The 17,320-nt window shown below is 45.0% G+C and overlaps 1 pseudogene across 1 annotated transcript in view; it reads right to left on the reverse strand.

Moving 5' to 3' along the window:
- Nucleotides 1-2,727: 2,727 nt before the first annotated feature.
- Nucleotides 2,728-17,320, reverse strand: part of LOC308255882 (protein NipSnap homolog 3A-like) — a 35,548-nt pseudogene continuing 20,955 nt past the window's right edge. Inside the window, exon 2 of the transcript in view lies at nucleotides 2,728-3,382. The product of the transcript in view is annotated as a protein NipSnap homolog 3A-like (transcript). The remainder of the gene's footprint in view (nucleotides 3,383-17,320) is intronic.

A 17,320-nucleotide genomic window follows, 5' to 3' on the forward strand; every position in this document is an offset into this window, starting at 1 on the left:
CAGACCAATATGTGGCTCAGCAAGACTCTGAGTCAGACCATTGAGTTTCAGAACCTGTGTGCTCAGCCAGTACGCCCTTTACCATCAGAGTGTCTGCAATGCACTTCCCCCCTAATGTTACCCAGTGTAGCTTTCACTTAGTCACGCAAGACTATCAACTCCCATGTATTACACATATGCTGGAGTAACAGTTCAGTTTCCCAAAAGATCAGAAACATTATTCAGTAAGTAATAATAATGGCTACCCTTTATTGAGCTAGTGGCATTTTGCATACTTCATTATTTTAAAAGCATCCCTGCAAAGTTGTTTAACTGACCCAATTTTTTAGCCCTCTGAGGGCCATGTAGATTGTTCAAGATCTTCAAAGGGTCCGTGGAGATTTGAACCCATATCTGCCAAATTCAGAGGCCCCCCCTTTGCAGTCTTCTAACTAACCGCTAGGCAAACCAGCTTAGGATAGTCAAATAAACACTGACAAAGCAGCCATCATCAATGTAGAACTTGTAACAGCCCATGAAAAAGAAAGCATTGACTATAATTAGACATAAAGTCTAGACTTTGGGAACAAGGTGGTTTCTAAAAGTTCAGAGAAAAAGTAGGTATGACTCCCTTGGCAACACTATGACCTTAAAAATGGCTAAAAGCGGACAGAAAGTTCACAGAAAAGAATTCTACTAGTGACACATGTCTTAGTCCGTTTGGCTACTATCACAAAGCACCATAGCCTGGGTGGCTTCTAAACAACAGAAATGTATTTCTCACAGTTCTGGAGGCTGGAAGGTAGACATCAGGGTACCAGCAATGACCCTCTTCCAATTTGCAGACCGGCACCTTCACATCGTATCCTCACATGCCAGAAAGAGAGCGAGCTAGCTCTCTGGCCTCTTCTTATAAAGGTACTAATCCCATTCATGAAGACTCCTAATCACCTCTCAAAGGCCCATCTCCAAATACCATCACATTGGGGACTAGATTTCAGCACATAAATTCTAGGGGGACACAAACATTTAGTTCATAACAACAAATGACATTGATCAAGAAGAAAAAAGGACAGTGTCTTAAAAGCAAACAAATAGGAAGGCTGTGCAGAGAGCTCTCTGATCTCAGATTTTAAAAGCAATGTCTGAAATATGAAAGGAAGCACATGTAACCAAGGAATACAGCCCAGTCCTAATGATCCCAGGAGAAACAGAGCCCAGGTTGCATGTAGGCTTAAAAAGACAGTCGAAGGGCACTGAGAGGGGGCTTTGGATGAGGTTCAGGGCAGGAATAAAAGTGAGGAATGGAAAAGCCCATGGTTGAGCAAGCGGTGTCATGTCAAAAGCTAACAGAAGGACAAGGCAATTCAATATTCCTTTTTCTACCAAAGAAAGTGATCTTCAAATTGGGAACTTTAGAAAACATATGGTTGGTAGAAAATTGAAACCTAAGCTAAGCAAGGGAATGATAAGGAAATACCTAGTCACTCAAATGAGTTCAAGTCTGAAGGCCAAGGTGAACAACATCCTACTACGCAGAGGAAGGTGTGGGCAAGGAGTGCTGAGGGTTTGGGTGGTTGGGGAGGAGGAGGTTGTGGTTAGAGAACAGAAATATGCTCCATTTTTTTAAAATAAGGAATGGGTGCATTAGGAAAAGGTGAAAATTATCAAGACCTGGCAATAATTTTTTAGAAATATGTAGACTTTTACTAGGGCCAGCATTTTCATAATAATAAAGATCTCTCTAAAACAAATAGGTATCCCAAATATCTTTGTTAAGTAGTGATTGAAAATGAAGTAAAAATTAGTAAATGAACTATAAATGAACACATTTCAACATATAAACCAAGCCTTTGAAAGTTAGAGTTACTAGTGATTAACATGAAAACCATAATTGATATAGTTGATACTGTACTTTTCCAAAGTAAAGAAATATACTTAACTAATACTTTTATGAATCACTTTTGATATTATAAAATAAATTTTACTGAGCAAAAAATGTGTTTTAAAAATCTCAGGCATGGCTCAGTGGTTGAGCATCAACCTATGAATCTTGAGGTCACGGTTTGATTCCAGGTCAGGGCACATGCCCAGGTTGTGGGCTCGATCCCCAGTGTGGGACCTGCAGAGGGAGCCAATCAATGATTCTCTCTCATCATTGATGTTTCTATCTCTCCCTCTCCCTTCCTCTCTGAAATCAATAAATACATATATATTTTAAATCTCCAGAAAAAAAAAACACAGACATTAAAGATAGAGATAGAGAGATAGAGATAGAGATAGAGATAGAGATAGAGATAGAGATAGAGATAGAGATAGAGATAGAGATAGAGATAGATAGAGATATATAACTAGTGTTAAAATATTGTCATAGGTATGGAAATGTAACATCATCATTTGAATATAATAAAATGTTAAAAAAAAAAAAAGCAAACGATTGCCAAAATACAGAAGAAGAGTTATTCTGAAACAAATTTTAAAAATCAAGATCATGAAGTAGTGGCAACTATTTCTAACGTGTTCCAGATACTGAAATACTGTGGGGCGGGGAGGAGGGGGGAGATGAACAGAGCTATCTCCTGAAGTGGTGGTGACAAAGGACAGAGGTGGCTTTCAAAAATGCAAGGGACACAGCTAATTAACGGACCGCCTCCTTCACATAAAATGAGAATCTCTTGGGAGGATCTAAGCCCCTTAGCAGACATATCTTAGAGCTGTTAATAAAATGCTTCACATTTCAGTAGAAAACTATATCAACGCTGAAAACGATGTGGGAATCAGAAGCATATTCAACTGTGACACATGGTCATTGACATTTTCCCAAATAGCCACTGGGAGTCTGAGATCCTCAAGACACTGATGTCTCCCAGGTGCATGGCTGTCTGAACTCTCATTTCACCAATGAGCATGAACTCTGCTGGGTGCTTCAGAATCTGGGTGGAGAACTCCAATTAGTTTTTCGCAGGCTAATTTGACATGGGCATCAAGTGCCCTTTCAAAGGCGTCACCCCACAGAGCTGGCTCACCTGGTTTCATTTGGGAAAATAACCAGTTCGTAGCCTCCTTTTGGAGAGTTTTCTCTTTTGCACCACGGTACTGCATAAGTAACCTCAAAACTCTCGTCTATCCATGAGAGCCAAATTTAGAATGAGAAATTGTTCTTGGCATTCCTTATATTTATCCAAGCCTTTCTAAACTTCAGTTCATTGAGCAAAGCTTGTAAACATTAAACACCTTATTCATTCTGCCTTCAAATTCTGTTCTCCAGAATTCAACCAATTCAGAGTGAGCTGTCCAAAGATAAATGTTTTTCTTAATGTTTTCCAGAAACTCATTTATCTTTGATGGTTTACGGCAACAAATATGAAATTCATAAACTGTTTCATCATATTTTCCAAGGCCCCTCCAGAGCAAAAGATAAGTACATCAGAGGGGCATGGGGCTGCGTGGTCAGACCCCTCAGAGGACGAGCGTGGTATGGCTTCAGGTGCCCAGGAGGGCAGCCAGTAGGTGGTCTTTCTGGGACTCCTCCTTTTTTAAAAAAATATTTTTTATTGATTTCAGAGAAGGAGGAGAGAGAGATAAAAACACCAACGATGAGAGAGAATCATTGATCAGCTGCTACCCTCACGCCCCTCACTGGGGAATGAGCCTGCAACCTGGGCATGTGCCCTTGATTGAAATCAAACCCGGGACCCTTCAGTCCACAGGCAATGCTCTGTCCACTAAGCCAAACCAGCCAGGGCTAGGATTCCTCTTTTTATAGCCTCCCTACTTCAAACTAAGACCTAGCCAATTTTTAAAAGATAATGATTATCAAGGTAAGTATTAAACATAATTATCTGTGCCAACATGATTCTTATGAAACAAGCGTTCCCAAACTAATCTTGTTTCCATGTTGAGAAGTTATCAGGGGAAGGCAATGTTTTCCTTGGTCCAGATTCCAAGAAGACATTGTTAAACTATCTCTGTGGATAATATGGGTAAACGTGGACTGGTTGACAGTGAAGTTAAGTTTCTTAACTAGCTGAATGGCTGGATAAATATGCAGCTGATAAACTTGATTCTATCCCCCTGGAAAGTAGTGTGGTGATGGGGGGGTGTTCTTGCAAAAACCATATGTTTGGCACATTTTTAATGAGTCATATGGGTACAAAGAAATCAGATTCGTGATTCGTTGTTGTTGCTGTTGTTTTGTTGTTAATCCTCATCCAAGGATATTTTCCCATTTACTTTTAGAGTGAGTGGAAGGGATGGAGAGAGAGAGAAGCATCAATGTGAGAGCGATACATCCACTCGTTACCTTCTGCACGCACCCCAACCAAGGCTGGGGATTGAGCCTGCAATGGCGGTACATGCCCTTGACTAGAATCGAACCTAGGACTCTTCAGTTCTTGGGCCAATACTTTATCCACTGTGCCAAACTAGCTAGGGCCGATATGTGATATTTTGATGTAATTGCTTTGAAGATATTTTGACAGCCCTGTAAAATGATCTAATTTGAAGAAATTTTTCTAAAGTACCAATGAACATAATTATGTGTATGCTCACTTCCAGATCAGCCCATTCTGAGTGAATTTTAGAGGTGCAGGAAGGTCAAACCCAGTGATAGGATGAAGCCTTGAGATGTTCTCTGTTCACGTTGTTAGGAACTAAAAAAAAGGTTTTGACAATTTGATGCACTCATTTCAATATGAACAAATCAAAACCGTCACAGCAAAATTCTTTTCCAGACCTGATTTTCATACATTCACCAGCATCACAGGTTTTGGAACTCCACAGCAATAAGGATAGATCTCTTCAGCACACCAAGAGAAGATGACTTTCCAAGCTGGTACTAATTCATTGGGCTTCTAATATTTTTGAGGACAAAGAGACAGAGGGATAGCTGTGTGCTGGCTTTAGAGTCAATATTTGATCTCAACCAAGCAAGACAGTGCCTTCTCGCCTACAGAGAATACAGGTAAGGACTGCATATCATCCCAGGTTATTTGGTTGTAAGCAATAGAAATAGACCCTGGCTAACCAAGGTAAGAAAAGGTTTTATAGAAAGGATACTGGATAGTGTTTGCGATAGCAGAAAAGACATCTAGGTCTTGGGAAGGCCCAGAATCAGAGCAGCTGCAAGGATGTCAGTAGAGAAGCCAAATACTGTTTCTGTAGAGAGGTGCCGTCAACAGCCTCAGTTCCACCAGCCATCTGCCCAAGTTCCCTCAGCATCTCTCCCCAAGTTTTAAGGCTTGTCTCATGTGCCCTCCCCTGTGACCAGGGATGCTAGGGTCATGTGACAGACAACCCAACCACAAGGGTGGAAGAGGGCAATTTCTCCAAGGGAAAAAGAAGGGACCATTACCAAAAGAAAGGGACAATACACTAGGAAAGCAAGAAAAAAGTAGATCCACTAGAGACCTGAACTTTAGTCAAACACTCATTTTTTAAAATACTTCACCTGCTTCCTGTAAATAAGGAGTTTAAATGACTACAAGCTCAACAGGAATGTCTACAGAGCCTGGGTGGTCCCAGCAGCAGTAAGACTGTCGCACTACCTGGACCTTCAACCTGGTCCCCGTTCTGCCCCTGTGTGGCCCTCCCTCTCAACCTTCTCCAGCTCTAGGAATGGTAGCTGCTTCTTGCAGTTACTAATGATGGATTATCTCACATTTGCCTTTTTGTTCCTTCTCTCCTTCTACAACAATATAAGAAGCTCCTGTATTAATTTCCCTCCATTGGGTGAGTTGAGAGTGTTTCTGTTTTCCTTTCTGGGTCCTGACTGATGCAAATGCTAAAAACCCAGGTGACGTCTACAGTAGGTGGTGAGGGAGTTTGACACCGTGTCATACTTGGAATGTGTGTCTTGTATGAAGGAAGATGTAGGGACTGTTATAACGTAGGGAAAGATGAAGAGCTTTCATCTGAAAAAGGCATTATACTTATCCTGTGTTGTTCCAGAGAGCCAAACTAGGATTAGCAAGAGAAGTTTCAAGGAAGCAGATTTCACAATAAGGAATGGTCCTCTCACCACTTGAACTGCCCACAATGAAATGCCCTGGGCAACTTTTGTTGGGAGTTAGTCAAGCAGAGGATTGGTTTCCATCCATCAGAGACTGGGAAGGTGCCCACCACAGTGACATGCTGGGCCTCTTGAGGCCACCAAATCTCCCTGCAGAATCTATAGGCTTTAAAGATTTGGTCATTTTCTATTGGACCTCAGGGTAAATCTGGGATGCTTAGAGATCTGCAGTAAACAGTAACAACTATTCTCTAAGATTTATCTTGGTCCCCAGAGTAATTTTAAAACAATGACCTTTACTCTAAGACTGACGAAATCCAACTTCCCACCATTCTACACCCAGCTGAAAGCTGACACCCATTAGGAGGACGATTCTCTTCCTTTGCATCCCTCTCTCCCTCCACTGGGTCCACTCTGTGCCCAGAAGACATTCGAAGGAGCCAAAGATGACCACAGCCTATGACAAATGGAATTAAGGGATTCTAGTGTTCTGAAGAGAGTTGCTCACCCTTGTGACTCTTGTCTGATGGATCCAAATCTCTGAATCCTTCTATGGCAGACTGAGGCTTCCCACATCATCCCTGGATTCACAAGGGATGGGCCTACAGTTGTGTGGGAACCAGACAAGACATCAATAGCTTAATGAGATTATCTTCCTGTCACTTTGAAAATCCCACCACCCTTTTAATTCCTGCTACAGCTGTCAACAACTGGTGCACATCTGTACAGCACACCCTTCTGATGTTTGGGGCACACATGATCAGTCTCAAAACATCTGTTCTCCATCTACCAGTTTCCCTTTCCTAGAACAAAACTGCCTTTGATCGATCACATTGTGGCAGTTTGGGGTTAGGCGGGGAGAAAGCCATTTCCTCCTGAGCCCTGTTAAACCAAATATAGTGACATGAGATTCTAACCTCTCATATGCTCAGGAAAGGGTAACTTCTGGCACACTGAAAGAAGCATTCTCTGACATTTTCCAATGGGAACGTGGAGGACAGAGGAGACAGAATGATTTACCCATGGTCGCAGGACCAGATATTAAACTGGAGTCCAGGGACCTAGTCCTAGTCTCACTCAACACAATCTTATTGCTCCCAGTGGTCCTCCATTACAAGAGAGAAAACCATGGAATTAAGTGTCTCAGTGGCTCAGCCTAGCTTCTAAGCAAGCAAAGGTCAAAGCAGGGCATCAGTAACCTGGAGGTTGCACCTTTTGCCAATACAACTGCTATGAAGGCTTTACTTCCCATTCTGTTTCCCCTTAATTTGTCTCACGTCATGGGGTGATTGCCCAGACCCAGGGAAAACACCCAAGAAGTAGTGGGCAGAGCCTGGCATGCATATCAGCAGCTGCACAACTGCCATGGTTTAGGGTCACTAGGGTGCAAAACACCTTAAACACATCCATGCCTGCATGTCTAAAAGTCCAGCAAGGGCAAAGAATAATTTTGATTTGAACACCATCCTCTTCCTCAAGCCTCTGTGTTATCCTCCTCCTCCTGCCCCCAGTTCAGGCCTCTATGACCATGTTCTCCCAATGAAAAACTTGGTTAGTCCCTGGACTGAAGGAGCAAGGCTGGGTGGAAAGTGATACTAAAAGTGAAGCAAAGGGCAGGAACACAGTGCCACGGTGTGGTGGGAGGGGAGAGGTGGGGAGTGGGGGGACAGGGTGTTCTCACATGGATGGGCCCACCTATGGATCAACTCTGGTCTTCCAGCTAAGGTAATGCTCATGCAGCTCTACTCTGTTTCTTCTTCCTCTGACCCCTCTCTCACCACCCCTGCTATTGTTCCCCTCCTTGTCCCTTTATGTTCCTCAGCCCTCTCTCCGCCCATCCCCTCCAGTCTGAGGCAGCCTCCTGGGGACCCTGCTGTCCAATAATTAGCCAGGGCAGCTGCTCAATCAAACAAGCTCCAGAGATCTGCAGCTGGGAGAGCCGAGTCCTGCCTGGAGGAGGGGGAAGCCAGGGAGGCCCACCGAGCCTTCTCAGGTGGCCAGATGACACTTAATTAGGCCCTCTGCTCTGGAGGCCTCACCAGATGGGCAAATGCCTGGACGCCTTAGGGAGCCAGCAAGACGCTGCGGGGACCCCCAGTGTGTGCTTTCCTTTCCAGCTGCCTCTGGGGCTGTGTGGAAGGGCAGTTAAAATAGTAATTGGCGCCTTCGGACAAGGGGCCTCGCTTTTCCCTGCCAGGAGGTGTGATACTCTGCTGTGTACCTCCCCTCCACCCCCCCACTCGCCCTCTTGGCAGCTGGGGTCTGTGGCATTGATGCTGTTGATTGAAAATACTAGGTTTTGGATTCACACCAGAGATGTTGGCACTGGGGACATTTTCCTCAATCTAAACAATGCACACCATGAATACGCAAAAGGCAGGATTAAACCAGAAGAGAGACATGAAGAAAATGCCTGTGTTTCATTCCTTCTGTCTCCCCAGCCTGCAAAACGGAGCTGGAAACGGAGTGGCAGAGAGAGGGTAAAGCCTTTAACGATTTAATTTTGACAGATGGCTGATTCTGGGCAAGAGAGAAGTCAGGAGTCAGACAGCGGGGGAGGGGGGCGCTGCGGAAGGTGCGGGTTGGTACTTCAGAGCGTGACCAGTGCACGCAAGAGAGAACTGCCCTGTGGGTTCTTCCACCCACCCCCTCGCTATGCCCATATCTGCAAGATGGAAGGCCATCAAAGGCCAGGCAGGGAAGCAGACCTTCTGGCTCCCTCCTCCCCAAAAGGGCTGCTGTCCCTGAGAGGCTTACTTTCCCATCACCCCACCGAGCATCGTTGGAAATCATGATAATGAGGGCTACAAACACTGGAGGGGAAATGCAGGAAGCAGAGCTAAGAATGGGCCACATGACCTCTTTGCCCTTCCCTTGCCCTGACCTCCCCAACACTGTCCTTGCTGACAAAGAACACCTTTGCCTTTTGATGAAGAGACTGGTAGCTGCAGTATTCAAATCCTTATTATAGCGGAGTAAAGGTCGGGAGAACACAAGAAACCTTTCCTGCCTGCCACCACAGATTGGTGACACCCTGTAAGCGTCCATATGGACTCAGAGGAACAGCCCGTGTGTCTCATCTGGTGGTTTCCTTTTTTACTGTTGGAAAGTGAACTCGCATCCGAATTGGTTTTGCCTTATCATCACCCTCTAGCCCAGCGGTAATTGTTTTGTAACTATTATATGCAGAGAAACTTCCCAAATAAAATGCAATAAGGCTGAGGAAACAAGCACACAAATCATTTACTATAATCTTCCTTATTTACCCTTGTTATTAATGTCCCTTGTTTGTGGGACCAATTTGTGCATGGGGCAGGCTGTGCCTGATTACATTTTTGGCCAGCAGAGGACCAGGCTGGCGGCAGGATGTCTTTGAGCAATCTCAGCTCTCTGTAGTTTCTGGAGTATAACATATTTTCTGCAGGCTTTGGCTGATACCGTGGGCATTAATTGTTAATTCTCCTCCAAAAGCCATCTGCTAAAAATGCAGGCTGCCTGGAAACCTGGGGAAACAGCGCCATCTAGCAGCCCTTGCTCCAAGTGCTTCAACGCTGGGCTTCTTGTTGCCTGGGACGGGTGGTGGGAAAGGCCCGCCGTTCTTCTGAGGTTGACCACGTTGGCGAGATGCTCTCCACAAATTCCCCTCAGTCATCAATGAGCACAAGAGCTTTGCAACAACATGAAGCCCATTTTCCTTCGGAAAGGTAGCTGAGCTTAATGTTCTGGATGAATAAGTAAGGTTTCCTATAACAGCATTCGCACAGAGCATTTTGTCCGTAAGACACTTTGTAGCCACCCATTCAGAAGATGCGAAAACAGAGGCCATGGAGGAAAGGTACCTATTCAAGGTCACACAGCTAGTTCGTGACTGAGTCAGGCTCAGAAACTAGAACCAATCCCACTGTTCACAGAATGGGAGCAACCCTTTTTCAAAGGCTCGGCGCAAAAGAAGGTAGCAACAAGACCAGGAAGTGGGAGCATCCTTCAGCAAGCAAAAGCCCGGGTTTCTTTCTGAATCTATAGAAGGATAAAAGGCATATGACAGGGTCTATATTAAACACAAGGACAGATTCTGGCCTGTGTCTCAGACGCAGACACATATGGTGGACAGATCTTTGAGCAGCCCTGAAAAATATGGAAATGTCTACAGCAAATATTTGGGCTCTTCTTCAATCCACCCTCTCTGCAGGCTGGTCAGTTAAATTTCTTCCTTAAAAGAGAAATACTGCAGATTTTAATTTTAAAAACAGGAGTTTGGGGGTGGGGGGGATTCTCCTCAAAGGCCCTTTGCAGCTTTGAATTCAAATGTGCCAGACTCTTTCTCCAGTGAGGAACATTGTGGAGACTGGGCCTGTCAGAGCTGGAGGGACCTCAGCCATGAGCTCATCCAGTGGGGCTCACTCATCCTGATGCATGTTTGAGTCCCTGGGGACATGGTGAAGACAGTCGAGTCAGATCCCCACTCCCGCTGAGCTCATCAAGATCTCTAGTATGGCACCTGGAGATTAGTACTTACGTTCCCTGAGTGATTGAAATATGCAGCCAAAGTTAAGAATCACTGACTTCCAGCCCAACCTTTCCTCTTAAAGATGAGAAAACCAAGACTCAGAAAGGCAAAGTGACTTGCCCAGAGACTCCCAGGGAGGTAATGACAGAACTGGGACCAGTTTTCTCCTCCCTGCACTTCTCTGCTACATCAAGTTTGCTATGCCGCATGCCGGGCCTCACAAGCAACCAGCCAGGTAGCCAGAATGGTCACCCCCTGCAACACGACCTTCAGAGAGAACTATCGCATGTGTATGCACATGCTCAAGTGCACGTGCTCAAGTGCGCGCGTACACACACACACACACACACACACACACACACACACACACACATATGCATTTCCCCCCAGCCTTGGTGAAGATGGTGCCCTCTAGGTGCCCTCTAGACCTTCTGGGGGGACACAGCTAGGAGGTGGGTGAGTCTTCTCACATGATAAATCTGCTCTAGCACTCCCATCTCCCAAAGCCTTTGGATACCTTCCTCTGCCTCGCTGCAGAAATACCCATCTCACTTGTCATAAGCCTCTGGCCAAGGACCTTATAGTCTTCATGACAAAGAACAATCCCCATGATTTCTTTTTTATATATATATAAATCTTTATTGTTCAGATTATTACAGGTGTTCCTCTTCCCCCCCCCCCATAGCTCCCCTCCACCTGATTCCCCACCCCACCCCATGCCCTTACCCCCCGCCACTGTCTTCATCCATAGGTGTAAGATTTTTGTCCAATCTCTTCCCGCACCCCTCACACCTCCTTCCCCCTAAGAATTGTCAGTCCACTCCCTTTCTATGTCCCTGATTCTATTATATTCATCAGTACATTCTGTTCATCAGATTTTTTATTCACTTGATTTTTAGATTCACTTGTTGGTAGGTATGTATTTGTTGTCATTTTGTAGTTCATAATTTTTATCTTTACCTTTTTCTTCTTCCTCCTCTTCTTAAAGAATACCCTTCAGCATTTCATATAATCCTGGTTTGGCGGTGATGAACTCCTTTAGCTTTTTCTTGTCTATGAAGCTCTTTATCTGACCTTTAATTCTGAATGATAGCTTTGCTGGGTAGAGTAATCTTGGTTGTAGGTTCTTGCTGTTCATCACTTTGAATATTTCTTGCCACTCCCTTCTGGCCTGCATAGTTTCTGTTGAGAAATCAGCTGACAATCGTATGGGTACTCCCTTGTAGGTAACTAACTGTTTTTCTCTTGCTGCTTTCAAGATTCCCTCTTTGCCTTTTGCCCTTGGCATTTTAATTATGATGTGTCTTGGTGTGGTCCTCTTTGGATTCCTCTTGTTTGGGGTTCTCTGTGCTTCCTGGACTTATAAGTATATTTCTTTCACCAGGTAGGGAAAGTTTTCTGTCATTATTTCTTCTAATAGGTTTTCAATATTTTGCTCTCTCTCTTCTTCTGGCACCACAATAATTCGGATGTTGGTATGCTTAAAGTTGTCCCAGAGGCTCTTTACACTATCTTCATATTTTTGGATTCTTTTTTCTTTTTGTTTTTCTGGGTGGGTGTTTTTTGTTTCCTCATATTTCAGATCTTTGGTTTGATTCTTGGGCTCCTTTGATCTACAGTTGAATTTCTGTATATTCTTTATTTCAGACAGTGTATGCTTAATTTCTGACTGTCCTTTTCCATTTTTTTTTTTTTTTTTTTTTTTTTGCATTTTCATTAAGGTCCTTGAAGGTCTTACTAAGCTCCTCGGTGGTCTCATCAAGTTTCTCGGCGGTTTTTAGAAGATTCTTGAGTAACCTTATAAATGTGGTTTTGAACTCTATGTCCAGTAGTTTGTTTTCCTCCATTTCTTTCATTTGTGACATGTTTCTTTGTCTCTGCATTTTTCTGCTTCCCTGTGTTGATGGAGTGGTTTTCTGTGGTAGGTGACCAGTGGTTCAGCCTATCACCTGAGGTGGACACTCTTGGTCCACCCCTTTGTGGGCTGAGTGCAAAGTCTTGTTGTAGTTAAGCCTTGATTGCTGTTGGTACACTGGGAAGAATTGACCTCCAGGCCAATTGGCTGTGAGGACCTGCTGTGTCTATAATGGAAGAACTGCTGTGCTGGAGACATACTTATGGGGCAGGACTTGCTTCAGTGGGGCTTTGGTGCTCACTGAGTCTGCCTCTTGAATGTGTCACTTATGGATGTGAGGAGTTGAAATCTGGTGTCCACTGACCACTAGATACACTAGCTTCTGGATCTCCAATGGGGTGCAGGTGAGCTACTGTCTGAGGCCACCCAGCAGGAGCTACAGCGAGAACTACAGTTTCCTCCTCTTTGCTTGGGGTTTAGAGGTTTTGGAGCTGTCTGACCAGAGCTGCAGTTTGTTAGGTTAAGCTGCAATCGGGAAGGCCATTTATATGCAAAAGCCTCTGCGTGGAGCTTGGGTGGGTTTGTAGATTGTGCGGGGTGGGGTCTCAGGGAGTCACTAGGCTAGGGCGTGGCAAACAGCGATGGCTGCCAGTCAGCTGTCTCTGCATCTCTGCATTTCCAAGTCCCCGCATCCTGTGCCCCAGTGCAGTAAACAATTATTCCTGTGCGCACCTCTGCAAGAAAGCCACCCTCACTTTCCGACCCGATGGCAGACAGTCCACCTTCTCCCTGTAGGAGTTTGGGTCCCCAGCGTCTCCCCAGAAACTGGAGTTCGGAGTAATCGGGAACTTGTCTCCCTTCGGGTTGAAAACAGCAGCGCACCCAGTCGCCCGCCGCCAGCCCAATTCGCGCGTCTCCGTACCTCAGCTTTTCAGCGCTTGTGCACGTCTCAATGCTCTTTTCTCTTTCCTTCTAGTTGTAGAACTTCCACTCAGCCAGCTTTCCCGTGGTTCTGTTTATAGATGTTTTGTCTTTTAGTTGTAGTTTTGAAATTGTTGTGCGAGGCAGCAGTTTAGGTGTTTACCTATGCTGCCATCTTGGTTCGGATCTAATCCCCACGATTTCAACATCAAAAGTTTACACTCAAACTACATGTCCCAGGCTATTTCTCAAATTGAAAACAACTCAAAAATCATGTCAGAATGCCACAGGTTTAGTAGAAACCACTGACTATGAGCCATGAAAAGAATAACTGCACCAATACCAATGTTTAGAAGCCAAGACTGATTCAGGCAACCTTAGCATGCATTCTCTAGGACGAGTCTGCTGTGACCCAGCATATCTCAGCAGGGCATAAGCATGAATATCCCAGGCTGACCTTGCCTGTCCCACTTCCCAGGTCCACCCTCCTCCTTCAACCAGGGATGCCAAAAGAAGGAGGGCTGGGGAATCTTGACCTGGAGCCAAGCTGGCTCCAGGGCCCACACCCTTTGCCCCTGGTTTGCCATTGCTGAGTAAAGCACAAAGGCTTTAGAGAGCAATGGGTGTTAGCCACCTGTACAAGGGTTGGCATCCGTCTCCCCACTATACCCAGGAACAACTTTGCCTGCAAGCCCTTTTTTATTTTATTTTAATGTTTTGACCAAAATAACACAGGCTGTCAACGAATTCAACCCAGGAATCCTTTTACACTGTGAACATATCATGTGACTCCTCCGTAACACCCTGGATTGGTTCATGTTTCACTCAAAACAGTGCACAAGGGTCCTTCCATGGACACAAGCCCTAAGTGACTGTCACCCCCTTTCCTCTCTGGCTCATTCCTACTGCTCCCCCTTGCTCACGGGGGTGCAGACACTTTGGTTTCCTGGCTCCTCTTCAGACATGCTAGAAATCTCTGCTCAACCTGTCCCTGCACCGGCTGGGCCCCTGACCTCCTTTAATCTTTGCCCAAATGTAACCTGGGAGCTACCCTGATGGCCTCATTCTATATGGCCTCTCCTTCCCCTTTCTCTGCCTTTTTCCATAGTACGTGTCACCTTGAAGCATACTGTATGCTTCATTTATTTTGATAGTGTCTGTCTCCCCCATTAGAATGAAAGCACTATGAGGGCAAATATGTTGCTTTAGTTACTGCTGATTCCCCAACCCCTAGAAAGGTAATCAATAAGTACTTTTGTGAGCGAATGAATGAGACAGCTAGTGCTTGGCACTGTGGTTGAGCCAATCACAGCTTAATAAGTGGGATCCATAAAAGGCCTACACAGGGCCAGTTTGCCTGCTTTTCTTCTCTACAAAGTGGGACAGTCTCACAGTGATCAATTCAATTAGTTAGAAATGGCCCGAGCCTGATAAGGCATACAGACCCAGCAATTATCACTTATTCTCTTTTTTCATTTCTTTTTGTATTGAATTTATTGGGGTGACACTGGTTAACAAAATTATACAGGTCTCAAATGAACTAACAAACAAAATAGGACAATTAACATTTCTACAGCCTTTCTTTTTAAAATTCTTTAAAAATACACATGGATGGTTCAAGCACAATGTTTTCATGTTAAGTAAGCTGCCATATGTCTGTAGTTTAAAAAGTGAATCTTGTCCCACTAATAATGGGTTTCATCATTTTGCCTGAAGAAACAGATTTCAAGTAAAAAGGAAATCATCACAGTGACTCTTTTTACACTCGATTAATAATGACTTTACCAAACCCTGTGTTGCACTCCCCAGATGTGCCTTGAGGGGACCCTGGTGACACCTGAAGACAACCCAGCATTAGTTCATTGCAAGAGGAGGCCACACCTGCCAGGCCCCTCTGAGTGTCATTCCTTTGGGTCGAATAAAAGCTTCAGCCAATGAACTGCTTAGTTGTTACAGTTATTTCTGAATCCAGACAGCTATCTATACTAATAAAAGGTTAATATGCTAATTAGAACAGATATCCTTCCGAACATCCTTTCAGACAAAGCCACAGTGGTGGGGGCTGAGTCAGAGGTGGTTAGGGGCAATCAGGCAGGCAGGGGAGCAGTTAGGGGCATCAGGCAGGCTGGCAGAGTGGTTAGGGGCAGTCAGGCAGGCAGGCAGGCAGGCAGGTGAGCGGTTAGGAGCCAGCGGTCCCAGATTGTGAGAGGGATGTCCGACTGCTGGTTTAGTCGGACATCCCCTAAGGGTTCACCGATTGGAGAGGGTGCAAGCCAGGCTGAGGGACACCTCCTGCCCCGTGCATGAATTTCATGCACCAGGCCACTAGTCTTACTACATTCTGGAAACTGATTACCAAGCAGATACATTTATCATTTGGGGAATTCCTGGTATAAAATTCATTCTTCTGTGTGCTGAAGGTGGACCTGGAACCTCATAGGTATGTTAAGCATACCAGGTAAAACACTCAGAGACACTATGGAGGATAGTGGGGGTGGATATTTAATCATTTGGGGGAAGGGGCTCCAGGAAAACCTCACTGATAATGTCCTTGGACAAGCCCTGGATGAAGTGTGGAGGGAGCAGGTGTTGGAGGGAGGGCATACTCCAGGGAGAGCTCATGGAAAGGCCCCGGGTAGAAATGAGCTGGACATGTCAGGACACAGAAGACTCCTCTGGCTCCTCTCCTGTCTCCCCTTGGCTAAAACCCCAACCCTCATCCTGGCCCAGAAGCCAGCCACCCCTTCCCGGGCAGACCCAAGGCCTTCCCAGTGCTCAGTATGAATTAGACATCTCAGCTTAACCTCGCCCCCAAACTTTTAGTGCCAGTGGCTGGAAGACTAGTTCGCCGGGGTAAACAAAACCCTTTTGTCCACCACAGACAGGAAGTTGCAGATTCCTGGCCTTTCCACACAACGTTTCCATTGCTGACTAACTCCACAATCAAGTAGAGGTGTTGGCAAGCCTCCGCCTGTCTAGGGCGGACCCCCTCCTCACCCACCCCCACACTCCCACAAAGGAGCTCAGAGTGTGAAAGGGGAGGAAGAGCTGAGCCGCATGACGGACAGGCTAGCGGGGTGCTCATCCTGCCCCCTTTCTCACAGGCCTGACACACGTCACCATCAATGAGTGAGCAGGACTCCCCACCTCACCCTCCCCCTGCAGGGAGGAAGGGAGTCAGCAGTGAGGAGGCAGAGAGAGGGGAATCACTACACACACCAGAGGCATGCTGGGAATACAGAGGAGGGACACACGGTCCAGGCCAGACCCTACTCCTCAGGGTCACCCACCTGGAGCAGGTCACCTCACCCTGGAGGGAAATCACAATCACTGACAAAAGGGAAATGGGACCATCTAGTGACTTTAAGGTCAATCTTTATTTGTAGCATAAAAAAATAAAAAATAATAATAAAAACCAAGGAAAAAGTGGAACATTACAAAATGTCGAAGAATTAAAGAAAGAAAAGGGGATATTTGGGGCAACAAGTGTGCTAAAAGTGATATTGGGGATCAAAATATAAATAAAAGCATATTCATCAATTACTATATCCCCAAAGCCACTATTCAATATAGTCAGAGTTACTACTCAGAACCACCTTCAGGGAAAGGGTGGAAATGTCAACAGAGTCATAAGATAAAAAGTAGTAAAAGTTTTATTAGGTAGTGTAGACACTTCTGTATTTTAAGGTACATTACCTGAGAGCTTTCTGAAATCTGGGTGATAATTTCTCACATAACATAAAATCAAGCTACCATTTGGACATTAGATGCAGCTTATCCCTATTGTAAGGAGGTCCATAAACACATGAGTATCACCTAAAGATAAAAGGATAAATACTCACTACATGATTTCAATACTTACTCTACAGCTAAGTCAGTAAGATAGTATGTTATTGGCATAAGAGTAAGAAGATCAATGGAAATGAATTGAAAGTCCTGGTAGATCTATACATACAGGCTGGTTGATTTTCAACAGATGATGCAAAGTATTGAACAGAGGGGGCAAAGGGTGTTGTTGTGGGGTGTGTGTGTGTGTGTGTGTGTGTGT

The sequence above is a fragment of the Plecotus auritus genome, assembly GCF_963455305.1.
Source record: "Plecotus auritus genome assembly, chromosome: 8".
Lineage (NCBI taxonomy): Eukaryota > Metazoa > Chordata > Mammalia > Chiroptera > Vespertilionidae > Plecotus > Plecotus auritus.